The sequence below is a fragment of the Salvelinus sp. IW2-2015 genome, unplaced genomic scaffold, assembly GCF_002910315.2.
Source record: "Salvelinus sp. IW2-2015 unplaced genomic scaffold, ASM291031v2 Un_scaffold2067, whole genome shotgun sequence".
Taxonomy (NCBI): Eukaryota; Metazoa; Chordata; class Actinopteri; order Salmoniformes; family Salmonidae; genus Salvelinus; species Salvelinus sp. IW2-2015.
In genome coordinates, this window is record NW_019943409.1 from 36,705 (window position 1) to 51,783 (window position 15,079).

Below are 15,079 nucleotides of genomic sequence, written 5' to 3' on the forward strand. Positions count from 1 at the left end.
AGAGCGGGAGGTGTACCATCTCCCAGGCCCACCCCCACCCATCACACCCCACCCCCCTCCTCCCCAGGTCCCTCTCCAGCCTCTCCCTCACCTCTCGAGTGAGTACAGCATGACCCCTGACCTCAGAGAATTCTACAATCAATAATGCTTTGTGGTTTATACCTACATGGCACGCGTGATGCCACTCACTCAGCACCCCACTTGGTGTGAGATGAGCCCTAACAGTTCCCCGATCATTATACCAGGCGAGCAGCCTCTTACCTACTATGGCCATATAGTGTTTGAATCTATCTTTTAATGTTACACGTTTTGAGTGTGCTCATAGATGCCTTTTTGTCGTTTAGACATTAATAATAGTAATACGTGTACCGGCTGGAGAGTGTATGATTGCCAATCTTGGTGTTTCCTGGCACAGATGGCACGTTTTTCGAGCACACTGACCCAATAGTACCAGGTGACGTCCAGTCGCACCACACACCGGTAGTGTTTGCGAAGATACATCTCTAATACTCGCTAAAGCACGAACCTCTTTCCACCATCTTGTGGCTAAGTGAATTCGTTAAGTCCAAGTAAAAATTGGTTTAACTTGGGGCCCTCATACACGCCTCATTTGCAGTCTGAGATTTTTCTGAATTCCGTTTGAGCAGACAGATGCGGCGACATGTTCTGGTCCTTGCTGGGAGGTAATTTTTTCGCAGACGACATCTTCCCAGCAAACTTGGGATCGCCTCTCCTGCTCCTTCCACACACCCCACCTCCCCTCCTCCCTCCATGTCCCCCTCCAGCCTTTCCCTCACCTCTCAGAGTGAGTACTCAGCATGACCCCTGACCTCAGAGAATCTACCAATCAAATGGCTTTGTGGGTTTATACCTACAGTGCACGCTGTGATGCCACTCACTCAGCACCCCGACTTGTGTGATGAGCCCTAACGAGTGTTTCCCCGATCATTATACCAGGCGAGGCAGGCCTCTTACCTAGCTCTAGGCCATTATAGGTTTGAATCTATTGTTTTAGTGTTTACAACGTTTTTTGAGTGTTGCTCTAGATGCCTTTTTTGCTTTAGGACATTTAAAAGACTGAAATGTCGCTGAAGTGGATTGAGGACGTTTTACGAGCACCTGACCAATTACAGTTGAAGTCGGAAGTTTACACACACCTTAGCCAAATACATTTAAACTCAGTTTTTCACATTTCCTGATATTTAATCCAAGTAAAAATGGTTTAACTTGGGTCAAATGTTTCGGGTAGCCTTCCACAAGCTTCCCACAATAACTTTTGGCCCATTCCTCTTGACAGAGATGGTGTAACTGAGTCAGGTTTGTAGGCCTCCTTGCTCGCACACYCTTTTTCAGTTCCGCCCACAGATTTTCTATAGGATTGAGGTCAGGGCTTTGTGATGGCCACTCCAATACCTGGACTTTGCTGTCCTTAAGCCATTTTGCCACAACTTTGGAAGTATGCTTGGGGGTCATTGTTCATTTGGAATACCCATTTGCGACCAAGATTTAACTTCCTGACTGATGTCTTGAGATGTTGCTTCAATATATCCACATACRTTTCCATCCTCATGATGCCATCTAATTTGTGAAGTGCACCAGTCCCTCCTGCAGCAAAGCACCCCCACAACATGATGCTGCCACCCCCGTGTTCAACTAGCTTGGGATGGCTGTTCTTCGGCTAAGCAAGCCTCCCCCTTTTTTTCCTCCAAACTAAAACAATGGTGATTAGGCCAAGAACATAAGACTCCTGAACTATCATAGTTCAAATGGTTACCCAGACTATTTGCAAATGCCCTCCCATCTTTCACCGCGCTACAGTCTGTTGTTTTATCATTGTATAGTCCACTTTAATCTATAGCTAACATGACTTAGTAACTCTGTACCGGTACCCACCCCTGTATATAGACTCACAATCTCGTTATTTAAAACTGCTGCACTTTAATTACTTCTGTTATTTCTATTCTTAGCGTATTTTTAACTGCATTGTTGGTTAGGGGCTCGTAATAAACATTCACTGTAAGGTCTACCTGTCGCTATCGGCCCATGTGACTCATCATTTCGATTTGATTTGATCTACCTGTGGGGTGTTGTTTGCTTGTTGGTATAGTGAATTAATGAATTGTGTGGTTTCCGTGGAGCAACTAACATTAACCTGCAGTTGATATATATATCCAGAGGGAATTGGACAAGCCGGTCTGGGTGTTCCAGCTGTTAGAGTTTCAACAGTTTGTGTGTTCAGCTGTTAGAGTTATCAACAGTTTGTGTGTTCAGCGTGTGAGAGTTATCAACAGTTGTGCTGTGTTCAGCTGTAGAGTTATCAACAGTTGTTCATTCAGCTGTTGAGAGTTATCAACAGTTGTGGTGTGTCAGCTGTTAGAGTTATCAACAGTTTGTGTGTTCAGCTGTGAGAGTTATCAAACAGTTTGTTGTTCAGCTGTGAGAGTTATCAACAGTTTGTGTGTTTCAGCTGTGAGAAGTTATCAACAGTTTGTGTTTCAGCTGTTGAGAGTTATACAACAGTTTGTGTGTTCAGCTGTAGAGTTATCAACAGTTTGTGTTCAGTTGAGAGTTATCAAGTTTGGTGTTCAGCTGTTAGAGGTTATCAACAGTTTGTGGTTCAGCTGTGAGGTTATCAACAGTTTGTGTCATTCAGCTGTTAGAGTTCATCAACAGTTTGTGTTCACTGTGAGTTATCAAACAGTTTGTGTGTTCAGCTGTTAGAGTTATCAACAGTTTGTGTGTTCAGCTTTAGAGTTATCAACAGTTTGTTGTTCAGCTGTTAGAGTTATCAACAGTTGTGTGTGTCAGCTGTGAGAGTTATCAAGCAGTGTTTGTTGTGTTGCAGCTGTGTATAGAGTTATCAACAGTTTGTGTGTTTCAGTCTGTGAGAGTTATCAACAGTTTGGTGTGTTTTCAGCTGTTAGAGTTATCAACAGTTTGTTCATTCAGCTGTGAGAGTTATCAACAGGTGTGTGTTCAGCTGTGAGAGTTATCAACAGTTTGTGTGTTCAGCTGTTAGAGTTATCAACAGTTTGTGTGTTCAGCTGTTAAGAGTTATCAACATGGTGTGTTTCCAGCTGGTGTAGAGTTATCAACAGTTTGTTTTCAGCTGTTAGAGTTATCAAACAGTTTGTGTTTTCAGCTGTGAGAGTTATCAACACAGTTTGTGTTCAGCTGTGAAGAGTTATCAACAGTGTGTTTCAGTAACTTGTGTAGTGAGATTCATCAACGTTTGTGTTTTCAGCTGTTAGAGTTATCAACAGTTTGTTGGTTCAGCTGTGAGAGTTTATCAACAGTGGTGTGTTCAGACTGTTAGAGTTATCAACAGTTGGTGTTCAGCTGTGAGAGTTATCAACAGTTTGTGTGTTCAGCTGTTAGAGTTATCAACAGTGTGTGTGTTCAGCTGTAGAGTATCAACAGTTTGTGTGTTCAGCTGTAGAGTTATCAACAGTTCTGTGTGTTCAGCTGGTGAGAGTTATCAAACAGTTGTGTGTCAGCTGTAGAGTACACAGGTCAGCTGTGAGAGTTATCACAGTGTTGGTGTTCAGCTGTTAGAGTTATCACAGTGTGTTGTTCAGCTGTTAGAGTTATCAACAGTGTGTGTGTTCAGCTGCTAGAGTAATCAACAGTTTGTGTGGGTCAGCTGTGAGAGTTATCAACAGTGTGTGTGTTCAGCTGTGAGAGTTATCAACAGTTTGTGTCATTCAGCTGTTAGAGTATCAACAGTTGTTTGTTCTAGCAGCTGTTAGAGTTATCAACAGTTTGTGTGTTCAAGCTGTGAGATTAATACAGTGTGTGTGTTCAGCCGTGAGAGTTTCAACAGTTTGTGTGTTCAGCTGTGAGAGTTATCAACAGTGTGTGTTCAGCCTGTTAGAGTTATCAACAGTGTGTGTGTTCAGCTGTGGAGTTATCAACAGTGGTGGTGTTCAGCTGTAGAGTTATCAAACAGTTGTGTGTGTTCAAGCTGTGGAGAGTTATCAACAGTTGTGGTGTGTTCAGCTGTGAAGTTATCAACAGTTGTGTGTGTTCAGCTGTGTATGAGTTATCAAACAAGTTGTGGGTGTGCTTTCAGCTGTGAGAGTTATCAACAGTTTGTTCATTAGCTTGTAGAGTTATCAACAGTTTGTGTGTTCAGCTGTTAGAGTTATCAACAGTTTGTGTGTCAGCTGTGAGAGGTTATCAACAGTTTGTGGGTTCAGCTTGAGAGTTATCAACAGTGGTGTGTGTTCAGTCTGTGAAGAGTTATCAACAGTTTGTGTTTCAGCTGTTAGAGTTATCAACACAGTTGTGTGTGTTCAGCTGTTAGAGTTATCTAACAGTGTGGTGTGTTCAGCTGTGTAGAGTTATCAACAGTGTGTTTCAGCTGTAGAGTTATCAACAGTGTGTGTTGTTCAGCTGTAGAGTTATCAACAGTTTGTGTGTTGCAGCGGTGAGAGTTATAACAGTTTGGTGTTCAGCGTTAGAGTTATCAAACAGTGTGTTTCAGTCGTGTTAGAGTTATCAACAGTTGGGTGTTCAGCTGTGTAGAGTTATCAAACAGTTGGTGTGTTCAGCTGTGAGAGTTATCAACAGTTTGTTCGTTCAGCTGTGAGAGTTATCAACAGTTGTGTGTTCAGCTGTAGAGTTATCAACAGTTGTGTGTTCACGCGTGAGTTAAGTGTGTCAGCTTGAGAGTTATCAACAGTGTGTGTTGTTCAGCTGTGATGAGTTATCAACAGTTGTTTGTCTTCAGTGTTAGAGTTATCAACAGTTGTGTGTTCAGCTTGAGAGTTATCAAAACAGTTTGTGTGTTTCAGCTGTGAGAGTTATCAACCAGTTTGTGTGTTCAGCTGTTAGAGTTATCAACAGTTTGTGTTTCAGCTGTTAGAGTTATCAACAGTTTGTGTGTTCAGCTGTGAGAAGTATCAACAGTTTGTGTGTTCAGCTATAGAAGTTATCAGGACAGTTTTGGTTGTTCAGCTTTGAGAGTTATCAACAGTTTTGTGTTCAGCTGTGAGAGTTATCAACAGTTTAGTTGTGCTGGTGGTTGAATATAAGATTACAATCAATATTGTTTGCGTGTGTTCAGGTGCGATGAGGTGGATAACTCTGCATCCTCACTGCCTCTCACTAGTTCCATACACTCTCGCCGTGTGACTCTCTGTCTTGTCTTTTCCTCCTACAGCACGTAAACACAGTACATCATTAACGTTATCACTGAAGCAGCTGATCCAGGCTGTCAACAATGGAGACTTTGAGGCAATACGCGTGAGTTCATTGGGTGAGAGAGTAGTGTGTAGACTGATGTGTGTGTGAGAGTCTGAGGTGTGTGTGTGAGAGAGAGAAAGAGAGAGGTGTGTGTGTGTGTGTGTGTGTGTGTGTGTGTGTGTGTGTGTGTGTGTGTGTGTGTGTGTGTGTGTGTGTGTGTGTTGTGTGTGTGGTGTGTGTGTGTGTGTGTGTGTGTGTGAGGGTCTGTGGTGGTGGAGAGAGAGACTCTGTGTGTGTGTGTGTGTGTTGTGTGGTTGTGGTGTGTGTTGTGTGTGTGTGAGAGAAGTGTGTGTGGTGTGTGAAAAGAGAGTCTGTTGTTGTGAGAGTGGTGTGTGGTGTGTGTGGTCGTGTGTCTGTTGTGTGATGAGACATTGACCTGTGTTTGTCTCTCTCCACAGTAAGATCTGTGACCTGGTCTGACCTCCTTTGAGCCCGAGGCCCTGGGAAACCTGGTGGAGGGAATGGACTTCCACAGATTCTATTTTGAGAACCGTAGAACAAGCAACAGAGAACTTCTCATAACATGAGTTAATACTCAAGTTATGTTTCTACACCTGCATTGCTTGCTGTTTGGGGTTGTAGGCTGGGTTTCTGTACAGCACTTTGATATATCAGCTGATGTAAAGAGGGCTATATAAATACATTTGATTTGATGATACTCGTTAGTAGACCAATGACAAAAACAATGCTCCCCTCCTCCCTCCTCCCTCCCCTCCTCCCTCCCTCCCTCCTCCCTCCCTCCCTCCCCTCCTCCCTCCCCCTCCTCCCTCCCTCCCTCCTCCCTCCCTCCCTCCCTCCCTCCAGTCCTGTCTAAGAACAGTAAACCTATCCACACCACCATCCTCAACCCCCACGTCCACCTGATTGGAGAGGACGCCGCCTGCATCGCCTACATCCGCCTCACCCAATTTGTCGACGGCCTGGGCCATCCGCGCTCCAGCCATCAGAGGAGACTAGGGTGTGGCACCGCCGGGACTCCAAGTGGCAGAACGTCCACTTCCACTGCTCGGGCGCCCCCGCTGCGCCACACCAGTGAATGTACGTGAGGTACGGAAAGGGCCGCGTTCGGTCTTCGACGAGGTCCGAGGGGAGGGGGGGGGAGCAGCACTGAAAATAATTTATATATTCCCTCTCCGTCAAAATTAGCAAAGATTAGTCTATCCATAGTGTTGGAATTTTCTATGCTRCTTGACTGTCTAGCTTTCATCTCAGTGATTATTAGTGAGCTGGACKCAGTCAATAAACTGTATGAATGTAGGTCCGGTATCATTTATACACAGTTTCAATGCGGTTTTAGTCATTTTAAAGTGTATTGAGTCCCCCCTCGCCCCTTTACAACTTGTTTCAGAAAGTATTAAAATGCCTGTTAAATAGTGTCTTGTCCTGTATTTCAGGAGGAGAATTCCAAAACCATGTCTGACAAGAGTGCTCTGCTGGAGAGAGAGAGAGGGAGGGTGGGAGGGAGGGAGGGAGGCGGAGAACATGTCCAGTGTTGGGTGGCTCTAAGCCTGCAGCACCAGACCTCTCGCACACCGGATACCCAGCATGCATCTCTTCTCTACAACTACCGCCCCCTTGTCTGTCGCCGTCTGCCACTGTACCCACTGACAACACCACATCTCAACAACCAACCAACCAACAACAGCAACCCTCTTCTCACCGCAACCCCAACCCACTGTTAACTCACTGTCAACACACGGTCAACCCACTGTCAACTCACTGTCAGCCCAAACCCAACCTCTCCGACTCTCCCCTCGCCACACACCAGTATTTGGGCAGGGAGGGTATTGAGGGTGTGTTAGGGGAGTATTGGACTGTTTTGTTGTCCTCGGTGTGCGTTTGATTCTTCCTCTTTTGTCTCATGATGTCCCCCTCTTCCTCTTCCCATCTAAACCTGTGTTGTGTAACACAGCAAATACATGATGTAAAGTTAAGTAAAAATCTATTATTATAATCATTATTATCATTATTATTACTACTATTACACAATTTAAATTGTATCTGTAATTGGTATAATTCTAATTCTTTATGCTAGTGGTTTCTAGATAGAGAGAAACTATCTTTTAAGGAAGCATGATGTTTTAGATATTTGGCTGTTTTTTATTGTGGCTATTAAGTGACAAAATGATACTGGCAGTTTTTGTTTAAGCTTCTTGTACGTTATCTATTATATTATACTCAGCCCAAGATCATGTTCAAGAAATCAACTTTTTTTTGTGAGGGGTGTGTTTGACGAGGTGTCAAGGGTGGAAACTGCATCACTACTGAGGTCCTGCAGGGAGCCGTGCCCAGGGCTGTCCTCACTGATGCCTGTTTAATATGTGGAGTGGACCTTAATGGAGAGGTAACAGGCAGGCTGTTGGATGACTATGTGTGGACTGGAGAGATGTGGGCCTCTGCGATCTGCAGGTGGAAGGTGTTTTAGCCATGAGATCACATGTAGGGAATGCATGTGTTTATTTTGTACACACCTTGACTCTCTGTCCTGTGGTSTCTGTAGTTGCTGCTCATTTTAGAGTGGAGAGCTGTGACTGAGGTCTGACAGGGTATGCAGAGGAGTGTGTGTATGAGGGAGAGCGCCGGTTGTTGGCGTTTCCACGTGAGAGAGAGGTAAGTTAGGACAGGACGGCTTTATTTCAGGGGTCCTTTCAGTCCTCTGCCTTCAGTCCAGGACTTATTTTTCTTATGATTTAATTATCTTRCTATGTATATTATATTTTCYCATTTGTAATATCATCCTCATTGACTTGTTACTATCTAGTGTTATTGACTTCTGTTATTACTAATCACTGTGTTTGTGCCAAGGCCAACAGAGATGGACAGATGGTTTTGTACACTATAGATGGCTTCATACACGCATGTACTTTAGCAGTGAGGATGTGTCGCTCTCTGAAGAGACATCAACACAGGATTATTTCTCTTTAARGAATAGGAGTGAGGTTTTCTCCTGACGCCGTCCCACCATAGTCGTTATGCCTGCCTGTGATTGGCTGCCTTAGGTGTCTTGTCGCTATTGGGCAGTCAATTTTTAGCGAAGCCATCGCATTGGACAGTCAGGCGGTCACCCGGTTGGTTAGTCCTCAGGTTTATATTTATTTATTTTGTTGGATAGTTTAAAGTGCATTTACTTAGTTTCTCCCTCAMGTTCATGTTTGATTACTCTCTGTTGATTTATGGTTCCCTAGTTGAAAGTTGAAGGCTTCATTTTCTATGTCCCTGGAAGTGTTCCTGAGTGATCGAGCTAACCAAACACGTGACCCCTCCTCCTCCCCCCTCCAAGAAAAACAAGAGGAAGCAGCAAAGGTGGTGTTGTGTTCTTCTTCGTGTGTTTACTAGCACTGAACAATCGATATATAAAATCAAGCATATTCTACAAAACGAGTGGGGAGTGATAACAAGTCACTACACAACTACGATTAACTAGCGTAATTCCTTAGGGGGAGTACGACCGTGACTACACCAACCACATATTAACTAGATATCATAGCGGAGAGTAACTACAGAGTCCTACACAACATAACCAACTGCTTTACACCTATGGTGAGTCTCGAGAGTGAGGAGCATCATACACTACGTATTCATCTACACAGACAACCTCGATTTAACGATACGTATGCGTCATTGGAGAGAAGCCTGATACCATGGATACTTCCGCAAACCACCTACTCAAACTCCAGTAATCTTCATGGGTTGGCAGTATACAATACGATACACAACCCACTATTAACTAGATATCTCTCGCAGCCGGTAGAATGAGTACGAAGTTACTACATGATCGCACAATAAATAGACTACTCATAGATTCGTATGACGGTAGGGCATATAACCAGTACTTACATCAATCCAGCTATTGAGATCCTATGCTTAGGGGGAAGAGTATTGAGCCATTATGCTACACAACCACTATTAACTAGTATCTTAGGGAGGGAGTATACAGTACTACACAAACCACTATTAACTAGTATCTTGAGGAGGAGTATACAGTACTACACAACCACTATTAACTAGTATCTTAGGGGTAGATATACAGTACTACACAACCACTATTAACTAGTATCTTAGCCCGTAACTGATGTTGGAGGATTTTGTTGGAAGAGTGCGAGATGCGGAGATGGTATAGCAAGTTTATTTCTAACATCAACAATATTTAAACTAGAATACGTACTTAGGCAGAGGCCAGTGAATTCACAGTGAGCTACTCACTATACCCAGCTCAACTATGAGACCTACCATGGCTTTCTATGAGGAGCATGTCAGTGACCCCTACTACACAAACCACTGTATTAACATAGCGTGTTTAATTCCTTAGTAGGAAGGAATATAGCTAAACATACATAGAGATAACGTACTAACACCCCTAATCAAAATTAGTATTCTTTAGGAGAGAGCGGAGGATAACATCAGATTATACTATCTCCTACAACCAACCATAATCTAAAAACTCTAGCTCGTGACCTTCAGAGAGCAGGAAAATAGCCATGACAGTAACTAACACAAACCCACTCAATAAACTCACAATAACACATATAGAGGAGGCGAAGTTAATATAACTAGTGAGCTAAACAACAAATCTTAAACAACGATATAAAGTCTTAGGTATAGTCTTCAAAAGCAGGAGTCAGACCAGATGTCATACAAATAACAGAACGCACGTAATACTGCATACTCACTAGTTTAAAGAGACCTAAGTTATTTTGCTCTAGGAGGAAGTATACGAAGACTGACAGCCAACCAGCGGTCGGTGTACAGCTGGTGTTGTGGAGTACGCCTGCAGGCGATTGAGTATAACAGGAAGGTCCGGTTACAAGCAGAACTATCTATGCGATATAAACTAAGATCTTATCGTTATGGAGGTGGCAGTGCCTACACGACCGTACATACACAGAAATACCCAACAGCTATTGAAAGACTAGGTGGAGCACGTGAGGAGTCTTACAGTACTAACACAACCACTCATGAACTAGCTATGCTTAGGAGCTGAGTGTATCACAACTACAGTCAACCACAACCACACTACTAAACTTCTCACTCTCAGGAGAGAGAGCCTACTTACAAGATACTATACACAACCCACTACTTACCCACTACATATCTTAGCGCAGAGGCGCGTCAGCTTCTACAGTTAACATACACAACCCACATACCAACTTGTATGCTTATTCAAGCGGACGATCGAGAACCCCCAATCTAACTAGAACTCAGCGTCGAGTACGTAACGGATCAACCACCACCACTATTAACTAGTATCTTAGGGGGGAGTATACAGTACTACACAACCACTATTAACTAGTATCTTAGCTGGCGTTTCTTTGCATGACAACACTAGTTTAGGTGTTTGTCCTTTCTCTTCTTCTCTTTCTAATTTTCTACTGAATGTTGGAATACTAAACCTCTATCTATTCTCTGAGCTTTTAAAGACCATACAACTATTGTCTCGAGAGGATAGATATCAAAGATAGATGAATATGATAAGGCTATAATGATGATGATGATGAAGATGATGACGATTATGATGATGGTGAAGATGAACATGTAATGAAGATTCTATAGCATGCTTTTATATGGGTCTGAGTGTTAAATATGGCTTACTTTTCTACAGTGGAGAGAGTGCATCATGCATTGATGTCAAAGGGAGACTAAGTGAACATTTGACCTCAGTGGAAGTTATGATTCAACATATTCTGAGAGGAACATCACTCCAAACTAACTCAACAGGAGGCATAAAGAATGTTCTATTGTACAGCCACTAGAGGTCACTCTCACATGTAATAAAGCACAACTAGCTGATCTGGGGTCAGATTAGTCTCCGGTTGTAAATCACTGTGGCTGCTGAAGTTACTACCCTTTAAGCAAACTGTTAGTAATCAGCTCTAATAGACTTTAGAAGGAAGAACTAGACACGAGAAATGTTCACACCTCTAAGTACAAAGTGCCCAGTCTACATCAGTAGGTGATTATGTTGGTGGAATTGGAAAGGTGTTTTTGGCGTATCCTAACTCCCCCTGAGAGTGGGGTCACGGACAGCCATTATCAATGGCGACGATGGCGTAATTGGGGCTAAGTTTATTACCCAAGGGCACATTCACCTTGTCGGCTCCATGATTCACACTAGCAACCTTTCGGTTACTGGCCCGATGCTCTAACCACGAAGATACCTGCAACTTCCCAAAGTTATATAATATCARGCAATTTACACATTAATATAGCTTCGACTTTTCCATTACTTTTAGTTAACAAAAATAACAATCACTGCATTTTGATGTCCAACTTTTTAAGTGACTTCAAGCTTCTTCCAGTGWACTAATCAGTTGATAAATATGATGTAATATAAATATGTGTTAGTATGGACTGCAGAGTTAGAGAGAGGATGTGTTGTGGTCTTTATAAAACRCTTCTACCCCCTCCCCCCTCTATCCATCCAGTGACTGGACCACCTGCACTGACAACACTGAGCTAGTATCTCTCTGTAGTATTTATTTAACTATTTTCCTAGTCTCTCTGTTTAAAAACTTTAGTCAATCATTTCTCTCTCTATTTTCCCTGACTTGTTCTCTTTGTATCAGTTTGGGTTTCTTCTGTAGAATATATTTATTCTAGATTTCTCTAATTCTTCTGGTTATTGATCSGTACTTCAACATGCTACATGTGTTTCTCTAATTCTTCTGGTTATTGATCGGTACTTCAACATGRTACATGTGTTTCTCTAATTCTTCTGYTTATTGATCCGTACTTRAACATGCTACATGTGTTTCTCTAACTTAAGGAAATGTGTTAAGGTGTTACAAATAAAAATGACAATTTAAATAAAGCTACACTTCTCTTTCTCTTTGATTCTTAATCTTTATTGATCAGAGACGTCCTCATGGGCTTTTTATTGACGAGAGGAAAAATGTGTTTCATTCAAATCAGAACGGTTCATCTGATACAGAGATTAGCAAATAATATTGACATTTAATATTTAAAGTTGTATTTTTTTTACATGTCATTTTGTAACTGGGCTAACAGCATATACATTAGACTCATAAATTACACTACATACTGTAGTTTGATGTTATAGTAAATTATTCATGTTATATAATGCCTGAATATTATTCAAATCAGAACAGGTGTAACGGTAGTCTAAGTCGTCCTCCTCATCGGACGAGGAGAGGCGAGAAGGATCGGAGGACCAATTTGCAGAGTGGTAAGTTTCCATGGTAATTTAATGAACACGAAAACAATACACGATACAAAACAATAAACGAACATACAGTAACAGTCCCGTGTGGCGAAACGCTAACACAGGAACAAACACCCACAAACCACACGTGAAACCCCGGCTGCCTAAGTATGATTCTCAATCAGGGACAACGATTGACAGCTGCCTCTGATTGAGAATCATACCAGGCCGAACACAAAAACCCCAACATAGAAAACACACATAGACAACCCACCCCAACTCACACCCTGACCATACAAAAATACATACAAAATAAGGGAAATCAGGTCAGGAACGTGACAACAGGTCACATTTGAGAGTGATTAGCATAGCAAATACAGAGTAGGTTACCCATGTATTGATTCAATAGATTAAAAACCAATATAAAAAGACTATATCTTAACAGCTGATAATGTATAATCAGAGGATGATATAAAATGTCCTCAACAGAAAGGTCATTCAAATAATAAACAAAAGTGAATGAGAGAAAATAATATGCCCAGAACAGGAGAGAGCACTTTAATATATGAGAGAAAATCATATGCCCAGAACAGGAGAGAGCACTTTAATATATGAGAGAAAATCATAAAGAGATACCGTCTGAGCTGCCCGTTGCCAGCACCGTCTGAGCTTGCCCGTCTGCCAGCACCGTCTGAGCTTGCCCGTCTGCCAAGCACCGTCTGAGCTGCCCGGTCTGCCAAGCAGTCTGACGCTGCCCGTCTGCCAAGCACCGTTGAGCTGCCCGTGTCTGCCAAGCGCACCGTCTGAGATCTGACTCCCCGTCTGCCAAGCACCGTCTGAGCTGCCGTCTGCCAGCACCGTCTGAGCCGCCCGTCTTGTCCGAGCTCAGAGCCGTCCGCCAGACAGGATCAGCCGAGCCGTCCGCCAGACGGATCAGCCGAGCCGTCCGCCAGACAGGATCAGCCGAGCCGTCCGCCAGACCAGGATCAGCCCGAGCCGTCCGCCAGACAGGATCGCCCGAGCCGCCCGCCAGCCATGAGCAGCCGAGCCGCCCCCCAGCCATGAGCAGCCCGAGCCGCCCGCCAGCCATGAGCAGCCCGAGCCGCCCGCCAGCCATGAGCAGCCCGAGTCCGCCGCCAGCCATGAGCAGCCCGAGTCGCCCGCAGCCAGGATCTACCAGAGCCACCAAGCGGGTATTGACAATGGTGGAGTGGGGGCCACGTCCCGCACCCGAGCCGCCGCCATAAGGCCCCCCCGGACCCTCCCCTTCAATGTCAGGTTGTGCGGTCGGAGTCCGCACCTTTGGGGGGGATAACTGTCACGCCTTGGCCTAGTATTCTTTGTTTTCTTTATTATTTTAGTTAGGTCAGGGTGTGACATGGGAAGTTTGTGTGTTTTGTCTAGTTTAGGGTGTATGTATTGTTTAGGTGGTTTTGTATAGTGAATGGGGTTGTGTTCAGGAGAGAGGTCAGAGAAAGTCTATGGTTGCCTGGTTTGGTTCTCAATCAGAGACAGCTGGTTATTGTTGTCTCTGTTGGGAGCCATATTTAAGGCAGCCATAGGCTTTAGGTGATTGTGGGTAATTGTCTATGTTCTATGTTGCATGTTTTGCACTTAGTTCGGTTTAGCTTCACGATCGTTTGTTTTGTTCATTTTGTAAGTGTTTGTTTTTTCCCTTCATTAAAAGAAGATGTATTTTTCACACGCTGCGTTTTGGTCCTCTCTTCCACGTCAAGACGATCGTGACAACATCATCTGACTATAAACACCAATTATATTACTGTCTGATAGTTTAAACTTTAACAAAGGGTTATATTGACTTTTGTCCTTTAAGTCATGATCAGTTATTAATTATTAAACAGACCTTTACTATGCATGAATCTCCATAGAAAACAGTCAGACGAAGAACCCAGCAGTCCAATAAACACAGCATGACAGCTGAGTCACAACTTACGACATCACTCTGATTCTCTGGTATAAGATGAGTCACAACCTAATGACATCACTCGATTCTCTGGGTATAGAAGAGTCACAACCGAACGACATCCCTCATTCTCTGGGTATAGAAGAGTCCCAACCTAAATGACACCACTCTGATTCTCTGGGTATAGAAGAGTCACAACCTAATGACAATCACTCTGATTCTCTGGGTATAGAAGAGTCACACCGAACGACATCACTCTGATTCTCTGGGTATAGAAGAGTCACAACCAACGACATCACTCTGATTCTCTGGGTATAGAAGAGTCACAACCTATCGACATCACTCTGATTCTCTGGGTATAGATGATCACAACCTATCGACATCACTCTGATTCTCTGGTATAGAAGAGTCACACCTATCGCCCTCACTCTGATTCTCTTGGTATAGAAGAGTCACAACCTAACGCCATCAACTCTGATTCTCTGGGTATAGATGTGCAGAGTGATATTACTCAAACAAAAGCACATTTTATAATTTACAGATCACCATGTATTCAAAGTGAGCTATAACTTATTCTTAGAAGTCCAAAGCGACTAATCTTCTCTTCCCACACACACCACACACACACACAAGCACACACACACACACACACACACCACCACCACACCACCACACAACACACACACAACACACACACCACCACAACACAAAACACCACAACACACCACAACTCACAACAAACACACACC

General features: G+C 43.4%; 1 pseudogene; it reads left to right on the forward strand.

Moving 5' to 3' along the window:
• The first annotated feature begins 661 nt into the window (after positions 1 to 661).
• On the forward strand, positions 662 to 6,283 carry LOC112072859 (calcium/calmodulin-dependent protein kinase type II subunit beta-like; annotated as a pseudogene).
• The last annotated feature ends 8,796 nt before the right edge of the window (positions 6,284 to 15,079 follow it).